This window comes from Capra hircus, chromosome 28 (genome assembly GCF_001704415.2).
Source record: "Capra hircus breed San Clemente chromosome 28, ASM170441v1, whole genome shotgun sequence".
Lineage (NCBI taxonomy): Eukaryota > Metazoa > Chordata > Mammalia > Artiodactyla > Bovidae > Capra > Capra hircus.
In genome coordinates, this window is record NC_030835.1 from 6,375,328 (window position 1) to 6,396,801 (window position 21,474).

At 38.0% G+C, this 21,474-nt stretch overlaps 1 protein-coding gene across 8 annotated transcripts in view; it reads right to left on the bottom strand.

Moving 5' to 3' along the window:
• CCSER2 (coiled-coil serine rich protein 2) overlaps positions 1-21,474 on the bottom strand; it is a 162,523-nt gene that overhangs the window by 99,137 nt on the left and 41,912 nt on the right. The gene's annotated exons all lie outside the window — the stretch shown is intronic.

Below are 21,474 nucleotides of genomic sequence, written 5' to 3' on the forward strand. Positions count from 1 at the left end.
TTGTTCTAAGCACTTTACAGGTATTAATTAATTTTAGTCTTCACTTTGATTTTGTGACTAATATAATCTCCATATTATAGACGAGGAAACTAATGCACAGAAAATCACATTAACACTCATCAATAATAAATCATTATATATGATGTTTCAGAAATTTATCTACACACATGGAAAGACGTTCTGTAAAATGGTGGGGGGAAGCAATTACATCTGTACAATATGACTTCATCTTTAATGCTGAAAAACACATTTGAATGTCCAAATGGTGATATACCAAAGAATTGGTATTAATTTCTACTACATGAGACAACATGTGCTTATGCTCTTTGTATTCTTTTTGATTGTGACTTTTTATACTTTTTTAAAATTTCATAATAAGGACACACTGCTTTTATAATAAGCAAAACTTCACACTGAAAAAAGTCAGCCTCTTACAGCAAGAGCAGGAAAGTTCAAAGCACGCATATCTAGCCTCCACGTGGGAATCCTCAGTTCAGCCCATCCACCACAGCCACCTGCCTCTTCCCTCTTCACTCAAGCCAATCTGGACTAGTTTGGGTACCTGCCCTAGTGTTCCCAGAAAGTTTCATTGTGTGAGTAAGTCTTTCCACATTCTCTTGCTACATGTATAGCACCATCTTTCCTCACACCAAAACAAACTTGGGTGAAGGGGAGTTGATCCCGCCTCCATGAGGCAACCACAAGACACACCTTCAAAAATTCAACACATATAAAAACCAATATACACAAGGCACAACCCTGGGTAAAAGACAATCCCTTTCTTAGTTGAGTTTAGCTAAACTATTCCATGATATTGCTGCCGTGGCATCCATTTTTGTGTGGCCAAGCAGCCTGCAGCGGTCTTGGACTGAAAGTGGCCCCTTCCCCAAGCTCATCCCCAGATAATAGCCAGAGTCACAAGAAAATGTAAGTTCCTAACAGGGCTTCTCCAGCAGCCCTTCTGAGCAACGGTCTTCCCTGTCTTCCAGGTACTGCCCCTTAAGCAACCTTAGATGAGACCACCACAGAGATTATGAAAACCCTGCGCTTTCTGGTTTGAACTGACCAAGCCAGCCACAGCCCTGGAACCTTCAAAGCACTCCAGCCACAAACCCTGATGATAAAAGCGCGTGCCCCAGGCTCCTGCCACTCTGTCTGCCCTTGCATGGCTCCTCAATGCATGCCATGTCCTTCCTCCAGGACCTGTGAGCAATAAACTTCTCTACTTCAAGTTCCCATGTGATCTTTTCTTGAATTGGGGTTCACCAGCCAACACCTTGGGGCTCTAGTTAACAAATGTTGATTCAACAAAGTCACACAACCCTCCAAGGTTACCTGTCTTCCCTCAAACAGACAGTTCTTCATAGTATGGTAATGTCCAAGTGTCACGAGGGTTCATCAGACAGATATAAGTTTCAGCAAATCAGAGTCAACGTAAAACAGATTCAAGTCGAGACAACCTAAGGAGCAACAAATCTGGCCTCTAGAACGTGGAAGAGGAGACTGCCTTCTGCAGGAACAGTACAGCAAGGGCAAGGAAGCAGAACACATCATCACTCTAAATGCTGGCAAAGAAGTTTTTAAAAGATGAAAAGCAAGTACTACAGATTTTACAAGCTTACAGACAGAATCAAGTATATTACGTAGGTATTTATACAACTATTTAAACTGTAACCTTTGAAGGTGTAAAAAACATTATTAGTTTTCAGGCTGTGAAAAATCAGGTGATTGGTCAAATCTGGCATACAGGGTGGTCTGCTGACCTGTTTTATTCTAATAACTTCAAGTAGACCATTAAAACTAGTAACAGACTGGATGTTTGTGTGAACATTCCCCAAAATTCATATGCTGAAGTTCTAAACCCCAATATGAGGATATTTGGAAATAGGGCCTTTGGGAGATAATTATTAATAGGCTTAGACAAAGTCAGGATGGTTGGGACCCGCTAATGGCTTAGTGTCCTTCAGTTCAATCGCTCAGTCGTGTCCAAGGCTTTGCAACCCCATGGAGTGCAGCACTCCAGGATTCCCTGTCCATCACCAACTCCCGGAGCTTTCTCAAACTAACGTCCACGGCATCAGTGATACCCTCCAACCATCTCATCCTCTGTCGTCCCCTTCTCCTCCTGCCTTCAATCTTTCCCAGCATCAGGGTCTTTTCAGAAGGTGATTCTTCACATCAGGCGGTCAAAGTATTGGAGTTTCAGCTTCAGCATCAGTCCTTCCAATGAATATTCAGGACGGATTTCCTTCAGGATTGACTGGTTGGATTTCTTTGCAGTCCAAGGGACTCTCAAGAGTCTTCTCCAACACCACACCACAGATCAAAAGCATCAATACTTTGGCACTCAGCTTTCTTTATAGTCCAACTCTCACATCCACAGATGACTGCTGGAAAAACCTTAGCCTTGACTAGATGGACCTTTGTTGGCAACACAATATGCTTTTTAATATGCTGTCTAGGTTGGTCATAGCTTTTCTTCTAAGGAGGAAGCATCTTTTAATTTCATGGCTGCAGTCACCATCTGCAGTGATTTGGGGGCCCAAAAAAATAAAGTCAGCCACTGTTTCCATTGTTTCCCCATCTATTTGCCATGAACTGATGGGACCAGATGTCATGATCTTAGTTTTCTGAATGTTGACTGTTAAGCCAACCTTTTCACTCTCCTCTTTCACTTTCATCAAGAGGCTCTTTAGTTCTTCTTCACTTTCTGCCATAAGGGTGGTGTCATCTGTATATCTGAGGTTATTGATATTTCTCCCAGGAATTCTGATTTCAGCTTAGGCTTCATCCAGCCCCTCATTTTGCATGATATACTCTGCATATAAGTTAAAGAAGCAGGGTGACAATATGCAGTCTTGACATACTGCTTTCCCAATTTGGAACCAGTCTGTTGTTCCATGTCCAGTTCGAACTGTTGCTTCTTGACCTGCATACAGATTTCTCAGGAGGCAGGTCAGGTCGTCTGGTATTTCCATCTCTGAAAGAATTTTCCAGTTTGTTGTGATCCACACAGTCAAAGGCTTTGGTGTAGTCAATAAAGTAAAAGTAGATATTTTCTGGAACTCTCTTGCTTTTTCAATGATCCAACGGATGTTGACAATTTTGCCTTTTCTAAATCCAGCCTGAACATATAGAAAGTTCACACTTCACGTACTGTTGAAGGCTGGCTTGGAGAATTTTGAGCATTACTTTGCTAGCATGTGAGATGAGTGCAATTGCGTGGTAGTGTGAACATTCTTTGGCATTGCCTTTCTTTGGGACTGGAATGAAAACTGACCTTTTCCAGCCCTATGGCCACTGCTGAGTTTTGCAGATTTGCTGACATATTGAGTGTAGCACTTATAGGAAGTGAAAGAGACAGGAGCACACACTCTCTCTCCCCACCATGTGAGGATGCTGTTAAAAGATGAAGAGACCTTCACTAGGAACTGAATCTGCCAATACCTTCATCTAGAATTTCCAGGTTCCAAAACTGAACAAAATAACTGTTGATTGAGCCACTCAGTTTATGGTATTCTGTTATAGTAACTGGAATTAAGACAACATTCAAACACAAAGTGTAAGGGGAAGGGCCAAAAGTACATCTACATCATAAACCACTATTTAAGTCATCTTAAGGAATTTGGACTGTATTTCAATGACAGGGTATGACTGCTGAGCTTTATTTTAAGAAGTGACAAATTGAGATCTGCATTAAAGAAACACTATTCTGTTTGCAGTATAGATAATGGATTTAAATGGGGGGGGAAACAGTTTAGCAGTTATTGCAGAATCCATGTAACATACGACACAGCCTGATGATAATCAATGTCAATGACAATGAAAGAATAAACAATTACAAGACATACAGAAGAGTCAGGATCTAAAGGACCAAAGTTCACTAACGAGTAAAAAAAGAGCCATGAATGACTCCTTGGTTCCTAGATTTAGAAACAGATGGGTGATTTCCATTCACTGAAATAAAGTATTAGAAAAGGATAACCAGATCTGATAAGAGATAAAAAATTAATACACACTATCAGAACCTGACAATTTTGACATCCTGCTATATCTTCAAAAAGAGATGTCCACCAGACAGCCAAATATACAGGGGAGTGGAGTTGAGCAAAAAAATTTGAGGTGTGGGAGTCACTCACATAAATGACAACTGAAAGCTATCAAATAATGAGTCTGACAAGACAGACAATGCTGACTGAGAGGATTCTAAGATCTTAGGCAGGCTTTCCCATATTCATTTTTATAGGTCTCTGCTTCTCCAATATCAGATTTTGAGAAGAGCTGTATCAGAGATATTGTTAGACCTTTCAGAAAGGATTCAAGCAAAGAGATAAGGGGAAAAAATCTATTGTAATTTTTCTTCACTGGTTTGGGAATCTGTCATCTGTACACCCCAGGAAATGCATTACTACAGGAAGAAAGGAAGCCATATAAACATGGAGACTGCTTAACATGGGAAAGAGTTTCCGTCCCATGTTTGTGATGGCAGGCTCTTCCCCTCGCTGGCAAGCTTGCATTTGTTGGGAGCCAACATCCACATACACCTGGTTTAGTTGGGAGACCATCTAGCACAACCATCAGCTGAGAGTACGATAATGAAAAGCTAAATTTGTATACTCTCTGGCTTCCAGAGGCTTCCCACAAGTCCCACTGGAATTAAAACCCTGACTGAACACATATTAGCAGAAGTGTACAAAACTTCCTTGGTCTCTGAGAATGCTTTTTCATTCAAGAAGAATGAACTAAGAGATGGTGGGCCAGGGCTTCCTTCTATGAATTTCTCCTCCACTAATAAACTGGAGAAAGCCTAAATGATTCTGACAAACGAAGGACACCATCACCAGTTTCTATTAATCACCATGCAGTAAAATTAATTTTTTTTGTTATAAAGTTTATGAATTTTAAAACACATATAAGTTTGTGTAAACACCAATGTAATCAAGACACATAATCTCTTCACCCAAAGATACTTCCTTGTACTATCCAGCTATAATTACACCCTCTTCCCCCCATCACCCCTAGCAGACAGTGATCTGTTGTTCTCCATCACTACTTTTGTCTTTTAAGGATATCAGATAAATGGAATCATACAGTATGTAACCTTTTGGAGCTGGCTTATTTCACTCAGCAGAATGCCTTTATGATTAACCTAAATTGACTGAATATATCAATAACGTTACTTCTTTTACTGATGAGTAGGGCTTCCCTGGTGGTTCAGTGGTAAAGAATCTGTTTGCCAATGTTGGAGACACAGGAGACACGGGTTCAATCCTTGGGTCAGGAAGATCCCTTGGAGGAGGAAATGGCAACCCACTCCAGGATTCTTGCCTGGGAAATTCCATGGACAGAGGAGCCTGGCGGGCTACAGTCCATGAGGTCACAAAGAGTTGGACATAACTCAGCAACTAAACAAAACTAAGTGTTTCACTGCATGAACATACCAGTTTGCATATCCACTTACTCACTAAAGGATGTTTTGGTTTTTCAAGTTTTCAGTTATTATAAATAAAGCTACTAGGAACATTCACGTATAGGTTTCTGTGTGAACATAAGCTTTCATTTCTTTAGCGTAAATACCCAGGTGAGTAGGATTGTTGGGTGATATAGTGAGTCTATGTTTAACTTCATAAGTAACTGCTAAACCATTTGCCAAAACTGCTGTAATGATCTGCATTCCAATCACTACTGAGTTTGGCTTTTCCCATATGCTCCTCCCCAGCTTGACTGCAGACTTAAGGCAGATCTTTCTAGTGTGGGATTCTGCTACTGGTTCCAAAGAGCACGGTGGCAAATTTATTCATGAAATGGTGTATCTGTCTGCTCTAACCTGTCTGAGGTTACCTGAATGACTAATACAAAGTGCTTATCATTGCTTTGCCCAACTTGGAATTCACTCAGGCAGAAAAGCTGTGAGCACTAGTCAAAAACATTTTAAGTCAAATAAATAATCCATATCACCCTGGGACAAAAGATTATAGTTGAGACATAGAATACTAAAAGACCGAGAAAAAAAGGCTGGGGAGAGAATTTCTTTGGGAAACTAAGTAAATGTTGTGAATTTCAGAAGCCACAAAAATTGCCTAGGGAAGAATGTATTCTCAGTAAAGACCTAAGTAAGAAAACCCAAAGCTTTCACCTCTGGCTGATCTCTAGCCCAGAAAAAACGAGCAAATTAGAATTGTAAATGGGTAAATGGCCAGGCTGAGTACTGAAGGGCTGTTCCAACACTGGGCCAATGTACAGACAGAGTCACTGGGAGGGTTTTTCTTTTCTTTTTTTTTTTCAATTTGACTGTAAGGTCTTTTAATTCACTTTCCTTTTAATTCTGTTTTTCTTTCTCTGCCTCCTTATCTTCTTTTTTCCCTTAATCCCTTTCTCTTACTCTCCCTCTTCCCTCTTTTTTTCTTTCTTATTATTTGCCACTTGGTATTCAAGGAAATCTCTGCATAAAACACTCAATAAACATAAACTAAAGTAGCACATACTTCATAGACCACACATGACAAGAAGAGAAGAAATTCACTCTCTTCTCTATTTTAGAAAAGTCACTAAAATAAACACTATACTATAGCCTACAAAAACGTAACAAAAACAAACCCTAAGGAAGACGAAGGATATGATTTCCAGTGTTGCTAAATTAAAATATTTAAAATGATTAGCTTTCAACAAAAACCTTTTTAGAGACATGCAAAGAAAGCAGTATCTATCACAGAAAGGAAAAAGAAAAAACTAACAAAAATGATCCCTGAGGAAGCACAAGCACTGAACTTAATAGACAAAGGCTTTAAATCAACCATCTTAAATATGCTCAAATCTCAGTACGGGATATCAATGAAAATATAGAGCATAAGGTAATGAAAAATAGAAATTCTGGAGGTGAAAGTATAACAATTTAAGTGAAAAACTCGTAAATACTGGAAATAATTATACAAACACAAAAGGAGAAACTGACAGTAATACAGTAACAGTAGAGGACCTTAAAACCCCATGTGCATCAACATATCATCCAGATAGAAAATTAGGAAGGAAACACTGGCTTTAAAGAATGCATTAGTCTCTGAATGTAATAATTATCTACAGGACATGCCATTCAAAACAGCAAGATACACACCCCTTTCCAGTGCACATGAAACATCCTCCAGGTCAGATCATACCACAGGCCACAACACTAGTATCGATGAATTTAAGAAAACTGAAATCACATAAAGTATTTTTTCCCATTATAACATTATGACACTAGAAATCAACTATAAGAAAGAAAAAAAAAACACAACATATGGAAGTGAAAGAATATGCTACTGAACAAACACTGGGTCACAGAAGAAATCAAAGGGAAAAAAAAAAACCTGGAGACAAATAAACATGGAAACACAATGATCCCATATCTATGAGATGCAGCAAAAGCACTCTAGAGGAAGTTTCTAGCAACACAAGAAAGAATCCTCAACAGAACACTAGCAAATCAAATTCAACAACACAGTAAAAGAATCACACACGTTGATCAAGTGGGATTTATCCCAAAGATGCAAAGATGGCTTAATATATGCACATCAATCAATGTCATATAATACATTAACAAACTGATTAATAAAACCATAAGGTCACCTCAATAGACGCAGAAAAAGCTTTTAACCAAATTCAACATCCACTTACAATTAAAAACCCTCCAGAAAGTGGGTATAGAGAGAACATACCTCAACATAATAAAAACTATATATGATAAGCCTAAAGCTTATATCATACTCAGTAGTGAAAACTTGAAAGCATTTTCTCTAAGATCAGGAACAAGACAAAGATGCCCACACTTGCCACTTTTATTTAACATAGTATTAAAAGTCCAAGACACAGCAATCAGACAAGGAAAAGAAATAATAAATGGAAATCAAATTGGAAAGTAAAAAGTAAAACTGTCACTGTTTATAGATGACATGATACTATATACAGAAAATTCTAAGGACACCACCAGAAAACAATAAATTAATTCACTGAAGTGTCAGGATATAAAATTAATATACAGAAATCTGTTGCATTTCTGTACACTAACAGCAAACTATCAAAAAGAGAAATTAAGAAAACAATCCCATTTACAACTGCATCAAAAAGAATAAAATATATAGGAAAATGACTTTTACTTTGAAAAACTATAAGACAGTGAAGAAACTGAAGATGACACAGACAGATGGAGAGATACGTGTTCATGGAGTGGAAGAATTAACATTGTTAACATAACCATACTGCCCAAGGCAATCTACACATTGAATGCAATCACTATCAAAATACTAACACCATTTTTCACAGAACTAGAACAAATAATTATAAAATGTGTGTGGTAGCATGAAAGAACCTGAATCTTCATGACTCTGCATTGGGCAATAAATTCTTAGGTACAATATCAAAAGTGGAAGCAATAAAAGAAAAAATAAATTGGATTCATCAAAATTACAAACTTTTGTGAAAGAAAAAAAAAACTTCTGTGCATCAAAGGACATTATCAATAAAGTGAAAAGAAAACCTATAAGATGAAAGAAAATACTTGCAAATCATATCAAACAAGAGTCTAGTATCCAGGGTATATAAAACCACAAATAACTCAGTTTTTTAAATGAGCAAAAGGCTTAAATAGACTTTAACTGAAAAGGATATACAAATATCCAATAAGCACACAAAAAGATGTTCAACATTATTATTTATTTAGGAAATGTAAATAAATCAAAACCACAATGGAATGCCACTTAATATCCAGTAGGTTGACTATAATTAAAAAAAAAAAAAAAAAAAAGAACAAAAAACAGTAAGCAAGTGCCATCAAGTACGTAGAAAAACTAGAAGACTTACACTTTGCTGGTGGAAATGTAATGATTCAGCCATAGTTAAAAAAAACAAAAACACACAGTTCAGCAGCTGCTCAGAAAGTTAAACACAGAATTACTACATAGTCTAACAATCTCAATCAAAGATATATATATATATATATATATATATATATATATATACACCTTAAAAATTTGAAGCAGATACATGTACATACATGTTCACAGCAGTATTATTCACAACGAAATAGCAGAAACAGCCCATATGTACTATGTCCATCAATGGATGAATGGCATGTACATATGATGGAATATTATTCAACTTTAAAAAGGGATGGACTCTTAATACACGCTACAAAAATATAGAAGAAGCTCAAAAACGTTCTGATAAGTAAAAGATCTGGGCACAAAAGGTCACATATTGTATGATTCCATATATGAAATATCCAAAATAGATAAATTAATACAAAAAGCAGATTGATGGTTTTCAGAGGCTGGGAAGGGGTGAAAGGGGAGTAACTACTTAAAAAATGAGTATAAAGTTTACTGAGGGCTGATGAAGTGTTTTGGAACTAAAGAGAGGTAGTGGTTACACAATACTGCAAACACACTAACTGCCACTGAAATGTTCACTTTCAGTTTAGTTCACTTGCTCAGTTGTGTCAACCTTTTGTGACCCCATGGACTGCAGCACACCAGGCCTCCCTGTCCATCACCGACTCCTGGAGCTTTCTCAAACTCAAGTCCATTGAGTCAGTGATGACATCCAACTCTCTCATCCTCTGTTGCCCCCTTCTCCTCCTGCCTTCAATCTTTCCCCGCATCAGGGTCTTTTCCAGTGAGTCAGTTCTCCGCATCAGGTGGCCAAAGCATTGGAGTTTCAGCTTCAGCATCAGTCCTTCCAATGAATCTTCAGGACTGATTTTCTTTAAGATTGACTGGCTGGATCTCCTTGCAGTCCAAGGGACTCTCAAGAGTCTTCTCCAACACCACAGTTCAAAAGCATCAATTCTTTAGTGCTCAGCTTTCTTTATAGCCCAACTCACATCCATACATGACTACTGGAAAAACCATAGCTTCGACTAGATGGACCTTTGTTGGCAAAGCAATGTCTTTGCTTTTTAATATGCTATCTAGGTTGGTCATAGCTTTTCTTCCAAGGAGCAAGCATCTTTTGATTTCATGGCTGCAGTCACCATCTGCAGTGATTTTGGAGCCCCCAAAAATAGTCTCTCACTGTTTTCCATTGTTGCCCAATCTATTTGCCACGAAGTGATGGGGCTGGATGCCATGATCTTAGTGTTCTGAATGCTGAGTTTTAAGCCAACTTTTTCACTCTCCTCTTTCACTTTCATCAAGAGGCTCTTCAGTTCTTCTTCACTTTCTGCCATAGGGATGGTGTCATCTGCATATCTGAGGTTATTGATATTTCTCCCGGCAATCTTGATTCCAACTTATGCTTCAGCCAGCCCAGCATTTCTCATGATGTACTCTGCATAGAAGTTAAATAAGCAGGGTGACAATATGCAGTCTTGACGTACTCCTTTCCTGATTTGGAACCAGTCTGTTGTTCCATGTCCAGTTCTAACTGTTGCTTCTTGACCAGCATACAGATTTCTCAGGAGGCAGGTCAGATGGTCTGGTATTCCCATCTCTTGAAGAATTTTCCACAGTTTGTTGTGATCCACAGAGTCTAAGGCTTTGGTGTAGTCAATAAAGGAGAAATAGATGTTTTCTGGAACTCTCCTGCTTTTTTCGGTGATCCAATGGATGTTGGCAATTTGATCTCTGGTTCCTCTGCCTTTTCTAAATCCATTTCTAATGCAATTTCATTCAACATAAAATTAACCATTTATGTTGAAAGAAATTTCACTCAAGAATAAAAAAGAGCTTTTGAAAATTTAAAAATATTACTCAAATATCTAAGAAAATTGCTTGTACATTTAACCTTTAATACAGTATCACAATTCTATACATCTATCCCCAAAATACAAAAAGACAAGGCAATTTATTCAACAACTAGTTGTAATAGCAAAAGCATAATGTATATGCTTAGAAGTTGAAGGGTGGTAAATATATTCATATTGGCTTACTTTTTCTAAAAATTAAATAATAAATTATTAACGAAATAAATTGTTGACCTTAAATTAAAATAATTAAATTATTATTGTTAAGATTTATTGATTTAAAATAGAGTATTAACTAAAATTACCAATACAAAATTAAATAATTAAGTAATTAATTACTGATTTAAAATTAAATACTTAATTATTTTTAAAATAAATTTAATAAATTACAATTATTTTATAAATAAATCTTTAGTTTTTAATTTAATTAAAAAATAAAATTTTGAAACTTTTAAACAAACATCTTTATTTTCATACTGTTTCCCCTATTTAGCCTCTATAATATGCTATTCCTATGTAATATGAATGTTATTTGGGGGTTTATGCTGTTTTCAATATTCTACTATTGCAAATAATGCTTAAACGAATCCCTAAAAATCAAAAGTAAAATAATATACACAAGTCTAACTTGTGTATCAAGTTCATGGAATAACCATTCAGAGAGAAACTATTTCAAAGAGATAAAGATAAAAATCCTCAAGCTGTTTTTAAGAATTGTATTTTTAGTGGTGGAATTATTACTCTCAGACCTTCATAGGACCACCAATTATGCATTCCTAACAGTAGCCTCTATTAAGATTTTATCAAACTTTTGGCTTCACAATACTACCCAGGGCATAATATCCTTTTCCATAAAACATTCAGTTAACAGGACCAATTACTTTACATAAAACCTGCTTAACTTTCACTTGGAACTTTCACCTTAATCCATCAACCCAAGCATTACTATTTTCTCTCAGTCTAAAAGGGGTCCCAGTTTAGGACTTGTTCATCAACATGTTTCGATACCAAAGTACATGGATATCTGTGTCAAGGAGTACAGAAAGGTCTCTTCGTCCCCAGAGGGTAAGAGCCAAGGGACTTTGTCCCTTTTGTCCATCTATCTTCATTTTGTCTAATCTACCAGATTACTGTCCCAGGTGATTCCAGGTCAGAGTCCTCGTTTTCATCTTTGTCAGCTTTTAAAATTCCTTCAAACTGAGATAAACAGAATGGTGTTGCTGAGGTCTCTTTGGCGTTGTAGAACCAGCATCGGCTCCTCTTGGGACACTCAATGTTCAACAGTGCTGTTTTAACATCTTTGTCTTAACCTCACCAGTGTCCCATATATTCACCCCACTTCTCATAAATATCAACCCCTACTGGGACAAATCCCTTGGCTCTCCCCTTCTGTTTTCCTCCTTTTTCTTGTTAATGACTCTTTTTTTTTTTTTACCTTCAGTATCAATAAGGGAAACTGAGACAGCAAAACTAATAAGGCTTTTCAGACAGCTGCTTGGTTTTATGACAGTATGGTTTCATGAGGTGCCCATGTAAAAGGAGTCCTCTTAATCACAAGAGTCGATATGACCTGACTATGGGGCATATTCAGTAGAAAAATAATACAATCATCATAAAGTCAATCCAGCATGGCTTGCTATAGGGGGCACAGCCCCGTCATCTGTGATGTTCCACTTGGCATTTATGGAAGAAACATAGTCTCTCTTCTCAGGTACACAAATTACAGTAGGTTTTATCCAGTCCACCAGGCTACCCACTCCCCCAGGTACCCTACTATGAACAGCCATCTGTGATGGTTCTATAGTGAGTTGTGGGTCCTACCTATATCAACCCAATACTCTCTTCCACTCTGAAGCACTTAAAACCAAATATACTACTCACTAGTCACTCTCACAATCCATTTAATAAAAGTTCTTCAGGAAGTTGATGACACAGACCACAATATAAGACTACTCCCCAGCACTATAACCCTTGGTTTCAGTAGTTTTACGGTTTCATCCTCTCCCTAACTTTACTACCTTCCTGGTAACCGGTGTTCATAAGAGTACTGCCTTTTGTCCTAGAATAATCGTTCCCATTAGGGTTGGCTCTAAAGCTACTGGTAGTAGATCAGGCTGAAATCTAAGCTTGGTCCAGCATCACGATCAGCCCCAGCACTCTGTATTACTTTCATTCTAGCTATTACAAGTAACAATAGCCAATGTATAATATATTCAGTTTGTTTCTTATTATTCTGCATTTTCTTCTGTATCCAGTGAGTCACCTCATTGGGGGTTGTGGCTACCACCATTTCTAAATTCTATCTCAGAACTTTTGCCTTTAGTGATAGATCACAGCACAGCTGCAGTTTCATATGATCACTGACTACACAGACATCCAAGAATCAAAATTTCTTCATTCCCAGTCCTTTAATCCTTTTGCTTCCCACATGTTTCAGTCAGTTTAGATGTAGCATATTTCATTTTTTTCTGACACCAACTACAATAACTTTTGACATTAGCTATCCAGAGTTAGCACAAACTTCACAGGTTAATGGCACAGTCTTACACAAGACTAACATTTAATTCAGACACCATTGGCCAAAAAACCTCAGGAGTTCCCAGGCCCTGTACTTCCTACCTGACTACAACACTGGAGGTTCCCAATCCTCCCTCAAGGCTTCCCTGGTGGCTCAGCAGTAAAGAATCTGCCCATAAAAACGTGGGAGACGCTGGCTTGATCCCTGGGTCAGGAAGATCCCGAGGAGGAAATGGCAACCCATTCCAGCGTTCTTACCTGGGAAATCCCACGGACAGAGGAGACTGGTGAGCTACAGTCCATGGGGTCGCAAAAGAGTCGGGCATGACTTAGCAACTAAACGACAGACTACTCCATCAGGCTGTACACCAGAACAACTTACAACACTCAGCAAAGGACTATACTTTATGATTACACTTGCATTATAGTCCACGTGGTATAAATCATGACCAGCCAAAAGAAGAGACACACAGGGCAAAGTCTAGGGTGGTCCCAAACGTGAAGCTTCCGTGTTCCCTCTCCATGGAGTCAGAATAGGTCACCTCCTTGGCAAACTGATGAATAACAATAGGCAGAAAGTATGGTTCCAGACTTTTCACTGGAGTTTCGTTACAAAGGCATCCGAGGTTGAATCATGGGCCGCATGACTAAACGCAATCTCCAGCCCAGTTCCCTTGCTCCCTAGAGGTCAAACTATCAGAGGGCTCAAGACCCCAACTTTCTAACTGCATGTTTGGTTTTTCTTGCATGTCCTACCCCCAGCCTCAGTCACCTCGTTAGCATAAACTATCAGGACCCACCATGAACAAAAACACCCCTATCACTTGGGAAATTCCAAAGATGTAGAAGCTCCCACACAAAAACTGAGAACAAAAGTCAGCTGAATTCTTTATTATACAACACAAGACTTAGTATAAGACATTAACAAGGCAATAATTAAGACAGTATGTTACTGGCGAAAGAATAGACACACAGATCAACAAAACACAACAGTGAGCTCAAAAGGAGGCCCACACACATACACTCAACTGATTCTGACACAAGAACAATGGTAATTCAATGCAGAAAGTATAGTCTTCTCAACAAATAGCGCTCAAACTCTTAGACAAAACTTCTCGCAAAAAAATTAACCCAAATATGGGTGTTACACAAAAACTAACTCAATATGGATCACAGACGAACATGCAAAATACTAGACTATAAAACTTACTGAAGTAAACAAAGTAGAAAAAGTATATGACCTTGAGTTTGGTGATGATTTTTAATAATACAACCTACAGCATGATCTGTGGAAGAAAAAAAATTAAGTTGGAATTTATTAAAACTTTGCTCTGTGAAAGACACTTTAAAGAGGATGAAAAGACCAGGCACAGGCTGGGAGAGACGCATGCAAATCCCATATCTAATAACAGACACATCCAGAGCATACAAAGAACTCTTAAAATTCAGTAACAAGAAATCAACTTAAAAATGGACAAAAGGTACTAAACTGACACTTAAGAGATATACAGATGACAAACACATGTGAACGTTCTGCTGCTAGGGAATTTCCAAATTTACAGCAATAACAGAATACTACTGTATACCTACTAGAATGCCTAAAAACAAAACACTGACGATAGCAATTGCTGGTGAGAACGGAGAACTAGAACTCTCACACACTGTCAGTGGGAATGCAATTTGGTACAGCCACTTTGCAAAACAGATTGGTACAGTCTTACCACATGATTGAGCAATTGCACTCTGGTATTTTCCCAAATGAAATGAAAACACCTGTCCACATAAATATCTGCAGATCAATTACAGCAGCTTTATTCATAATGGCCAAAAATGAAGCAACCAAAATGTCCTTTGATAGCTGTGGTAATCCATACAATGTAATATTATTCATCAATAAAAAGAAATGGAGTAGCAAGCCATAAAAAGATATGCATCAGTCTTAAACGCATATTGCTAAATGAATATGAAAAAGCTATATGCTGTATGATTTTAATTATATGGCATTCTTTAAAAGGCAAAATTATAGAGATATTCTATATACATTAGTGTTTGCAAGGGGTTCATTGCAGGGAGGGATAAACACATGAAATATAGGGACATTTTAGGATGGTGAAACTATTCTTTATGAAATAAGACATTAAGCATTTGTCAAAATTCAGTGATTTTTATAGCACACAAGAGTAAATCTTGATGCATACAATTTTTTTTTTTAATTTTATGAAACCATCTCACTGCAGGCGGTGAGGGGCATAAAACATTATCCTAAGTAACTGTGGAAATGAACGGAGCCCAAAAGGCTAAAGGCAAAGGGATTCCACGTGAGCACCATCCTCTAATGGGTAAAGGTATATCCTGTGGGAGTACAAATGAACAACTCTCAAGTGACTACTCACTTAGGTTAGAACAGCAACTTCAATAACTCCTGTGTTAGCTGCTCAGTTGTATCCAACTCTTTCTGACCCCATGGACTGTAGCCCAACAAGCTCCTCTGTCCATGGGGTTCTCCAGGCAAGAATACTGGAGTGGGTAGCCATTCCCTTCTCCAGGGGATCTTCTGGATCCAGGGATTGAACCCGGGTCTCCTGCATTGCAGGCAGACTCTTTACCATCTGAGCCACCAGGGAAGCCCAAATTTCATTTAATTAGTAAACACATTTAACTACTCAGCCTCAGCATCCTCATTAAGTAGTTCATAACGTCTATCTGATCCAACTCATGGAATTCAGTATTTTATTCATAAATATTACCTAATTATGCATCTACTCTAATGCCAAGTTCTCTGCTAGGTAAAAAGGACTTTGTAGTGAACTACTTATTCTTTTTATTTTTAACAAACTACTTTTAAACTCACTTTTTCTCTGAAATGGGGGCTTTGACCCAGAAGTTTTAGATAGTCCAATAATTCCATGTTTGTGAAAAATTTAAAAATGTGCAGAAAAAACACTCTACTAAAGGTTAATATACAGACTGGTATGTATAAAGATCTGAAATACAGATGTTGATGTAAAATTTAAATTATATCTGCCTTATTCTAAAACCTGATTTGTAAACATCTGTCTTTCTGATTTGAGATACAAGATTTTTCTTCCTTTTCATTTTCTTAATTTCATAGCTTCATCTCTAACCACTCTCTACTTCACACATCGTAGTCTTAGCAATGCAGATATTCCTCTCATACATCATGATTTTGTGGTCCCTCCAGGTACATGCTATTCTTTATGCCCAAAACACTCACCTTCCCTTTTCTTTGACCAACTGGTCATCTTTGTATCCATTCTTCAAAACAACTCAGCTGTCACTTCCTCATAGCATATCACACAGATGCTAACAGAGCATGCACGATTATCACTTAAAAACTACACTACGACTACATATTTATAACCATTTATCATACTAGATTTTAAATCCATAAATAAAGACAAGCCTTACATATATTCAGTAACTTTAGCACTGAACAGTATGCCTGAGACATACCAGAAGCTCAATAAATAATTACTGAATTGAACTTCATATTAAACAGATTTAATCTATAAGAAATTATAATACAGAATGAAGAAAAATATTATGTTTAAAGGGTTACAACAACTATATAAAATAAACTTAAACTTTGTTTTTAAACCTAAAAGCTACATTAACAGGCCAAGAACCTATGTTAGTAACTAAATGGGCATGGCAAATTCACTAGTCTAGCCAATAAAAAGGAAATTAAGAAAAATTTAGTTTCCTCAATTCATTCTGTTCCCCTTATTTGTAACAGATCCCTTCCATGAGTTCAAGTTCTGCATTCTGTATCAGAGCATACTGAAAGTATGTATCAGAGTATACTGAAAGTATCACTGTGTTTGACATGTTCATTTACCTATATTACGTCGGCCTCAACTTTCTGTAAGCTGTCCCTCCACTATCAGTTTATGCTACTGTCACATTTTTAGCTATTTGCAACTTGCTATTATGACACGTAGTACCTTAGAAACATACTCTGTAAATAGGTTATGTCACAATGCGCATGGAAAAACCACTGAATATTAAACATTATATTTAGTTTTAAGTGTTTCCATTTATTTTGAATTAAATGGCACATCATCATGACACTGTTTCCACAAGCATATTGAGTCCTTATTGAGTGCCAGAAACCTAGAAGAGTGATGCGAGAGAGATGCCATCACTATATTCAAGGCATGCAGTAGGATCTGGAGATTAAAAGCAACTAGATAGACCTGTGTAAAGTAGAACAGGCGATGGAGAGCCAGTCAAGTAGTTTAGGTTTGACATTATAAGGAATGGGAAAACTATCAGGAAAATGAGTCAAACTGGCAATTTAGGGTGATTTTGGCAGAATGAATAACAGCAGTACTAATCATAACTTTTAAAAGTGAGGAGGTCACACTTTTCACCCTTACAGTCAATGAGTAATGGAATTTAATCACTCGTACCCTCTAAACCCACTTTCAAAACTGCAGATTCCTCTAAGCTGCCCTCTGCCACCACTTTAGTCCAAGCCACTACCACTCCTCACATGAATGGCAGCTTCCAGCACGCTGTTTGCCTCTCTTCTAGTTCGATCTTTATACAAAGTATTTTGAAAATGTAAATCAAGTTATGCCCCTTTCCAGCTTAAAACCAACGTTCTTCCAATCACATATATCCTTTTAACCAACTTACTATATTCCCTGGGCCAACTAAGCCTAACCATCATTTTCTTAAAAAACCTTATTTAACACCCACACCAGACTAGGTGTTCCAGCAATATACTTTCACTTGGTAATTTTCCTTTGCAGCACTTTCCTCACTTATCAATTGAAGAAAATTAATGAGTTAGCTAAATACTTCAACTACATGCCTCTGTTGGTGCCTCAACAGAATGTAAGCACCAAAACAGAACCTGCAGCTGTCTTGATCACTGTATCCTCAGTGCTCTGCCCATGACGGTCACTCAAATATGTTAAATATATCAATGGTTGCCTCCCATTGGGAGCCAGAGGATGATGGCTTAGCAAGGACAACACAGAGAAAACTGAATGCCTAAGAAGTTTCCGTAGAATTTTATTTGGTTTAAAAAGTTAATCTCTGAATCTTTAAAATTTATTTGCAGTGTTCTAATATAAGGGTCAGCAAACTATCTCTTAGAGCTCAGAGAGTAAATATTTTAGGTTTGTGTGCAATACAGTCTGTTGTAACTACTCAGCACTGCCAGAGTAGCACAAAAGCAGCCAGACTACATGTAAATTTATTACAAAAATTTATCCACATATATAAATATACATAAATTTATTTACAAAAATATTCATTGGAAGGACTGATGCTGAAGCTGAAACTCCAATATTCTGGCCACCTGATGCAAAGAACTGACTCATCAGAAAAGACCTTGATGCTGGGAAAGATTGAAGGCAGGAGAAGAAGGGGACAACAGAGGACGAGATGGTTGGATGACATCACCGACTCGATGGAAGTTGGTGATGGACAAGGAAGCCTGGCATGCTGCAGTCCATGGGGTCACAAAGAGTGAGACACAACTGAGAACTGAACTGAACTGATTTACAAAAATGAGTGGACAGCCTCAAGGCTGTAGCCTGCTGACTCCTGTTAATACACCCCAAAGAAACAGTAGACAGAAATTAAACTGAGCACAGTAAAACTAAATATGACAAATACAAACCAAAATGATACTCTGGTATTCCTCTGCTACATTTCTAGACCACAGGTAATTTCAAAATTCAATGCAAAAAAACCTAGGGGAGTCCTATTCCCACATAAATTACTGCAAGGAATATTATGACATTTAGCATACATTTAAGTTTCAATAAAGTCTAGCAACATCAGTCACCAAGGTAGCAACCCAAACCTAGCCAGCTGTTCCCTTACAAATGCACAGGTAAAGAAACGTGCAATAAAAGGTGTTGGCATCATGAGTCATAACTACTTACTGGTTGTAAAAAGCTTCCAAGCTAGAGTTTGAATCTACATTTTTAAATGAAAAAGGTTCTATCTAAATGATAAGGACGTTAAAGCTGCCTACTATATGAAGATAAGTCAAGGCTGATAGAACAAAAAAAGAAAGCCAGGAACATCTGGTTCAACCACTTCTTCAGTCTTCCATAAAAATCCTTCCAAAAATAAAAGCAGACCATGTGATGATTTAAAATTATCAATCCCTAGATATTTAAGGGTCAGGAAATCAGTCATTGTGACATTCGAACTCAATTCCCCTGCAATGGGAGCTCTTTCATTGGTCACAGTACCACAGCAAAGATGATTCTGAGTACAGTTCGCTGTGCTCACAACGGCGGAAAATGCTTCCTCTTAAAGCTGTGCAAATATAGTATGATTCTGACAATATTTACAAGCAAAAAAAAAAAAATGCTGTATCTCCTATTCAAAAAAGTTAAATATCAAATAAAGTTTACTGAGTTTTAAAATGCTCGGTTATCCTGAGTAGATATAAGGCTGAAAATCAAGAATACCAGACTGAGAGTAAGCTAGTTCCCAACCTATCAATATCAATTTACTCAACCCACCTAAATTCAACCAAATCTGAAGAAAGAGTTACTAACTGGTCCATAGGTCCTACTTCAAAGGATTCTCATAGAAAGATGGAAAGATGATAAATAAAAACAACACTGCAGTGAACAAAGGTGACTTTGAATCAGTGCCTACGTCAGCGCCCAAGACCATCCCCAACATTAGACGGTTCACAAGAAGGGCTCACAGGGCTCAGCAGTCATATATACTCACAGCCAAGATGCGTTCCAGCACAAGGACATGAAACAAAACGAGAAAAGGAAAAGTCAGAGGGGGCAGAACTGAAGGAACGAAGCATTAGCTTCTTTGAGTCCTCTCCCAGCAGAATCAATGTACATGCTCAATTCCTCCAACAAGCTGCAACAACACATGAAAAGTGTTGTCTATTACACATGTCCCTAAGAAATTCAGTTGTTTTTGAGGGCTGGTGACATGGGCACCCTCTGCCTGGGATATATGAAAACTTCAGAACTCCAGAAGGAAAGCAGGTACACAGCATAAACCACAGAGTGCAGCTAAGGCACAGTGAACCACTCTTACCACTGAGGGGAAGTTTTGTGTCATCATAAGGGAACTGTTGATGAAAGTAAAAGTGGAGGGTGAAAAAGTTGGCTTAAAGCTCAACATTCAGAAAATGAAGATCATGGCATCCGGTCCCATCACTTCATGCCAAATAGAGGGGGAAACAGTGTCAGACTTTATTTTGGGGGGCTCCAAAAATCACTGCAGATGGTGACTGCAGCCACGAAATTAAAAGACTCTAATTCCTTGGAAGGAAACTTATGACCGACCTAGATAGCATGTTAAGAAGCAGAGACATTACTTTGCCGATTAAGGTTCGTCTAGTCAAGGCTATGGTTTTTCCAGTGGTCATGTATGGATGTGAGAGTTGGACTGTGAAGAAGGCCGAGCACCGAAGAATTGATGCTTTTGAACTGTGGTGTTGGAGAAGACTCTTGAGAGTCCCTTGGACTGCAAGGAGATCCAACCAGTCCATTCTGAAGGAGATCAGCCCTGGGATTTCTTTGGAAGGAATGATGCTAAAGCTGAAACTCCAGTACTTTGGCCACCTGATGCGAAGAGTTGACTCATTGGAAAAGACTCTGATGCTGGGGAGGAATTGGGGGCAGGAGGAGAAGGGGAAGACAGAGGATGAGATGGCTGGATGGCATCACTGTCTCAATGGACATGAGTCTGAGTGAAGTCCGGGAATTGGTGATGGACAGGAAGGCCTGGCGTGTTGCGATTCATGGGGTCACAAAGAGTCAGACACGACTGAGCGACTGAACTGAACTGAAGGGAACTGTTTACCAGCAAAGGGTCAGCCTTTCTAAGGATAGGCAATCTCAGCTGCTATGTTAATTCTTTTTTTTTCTGCACAGCACCCCAAGTATATTATTAAAGAATATTGATGAAGGTAAATTATTATGCCTCATACCAACTTCAGATGGAAGTCTTAAATGTAAAAAAAAAAAAGAAAACAACAGGATAATAATAAATAGCTAACATTTACTGAGCTCTTACTATTTCCCTGGCAGTAATTATTTTTTTATGTATGACCTTATTTAAGGTTCCCAGCAATCCTACGGGGTAGTCTGAGATGATACTCAAAATACTCAACAACCACTATCACATGGCTGCTAAAACATTCAGGCATGTACTTCCCAATATGAGCCCTAGAGATATGTGCTGTTATCCCCATTCTATTACAAAAAAAAAAA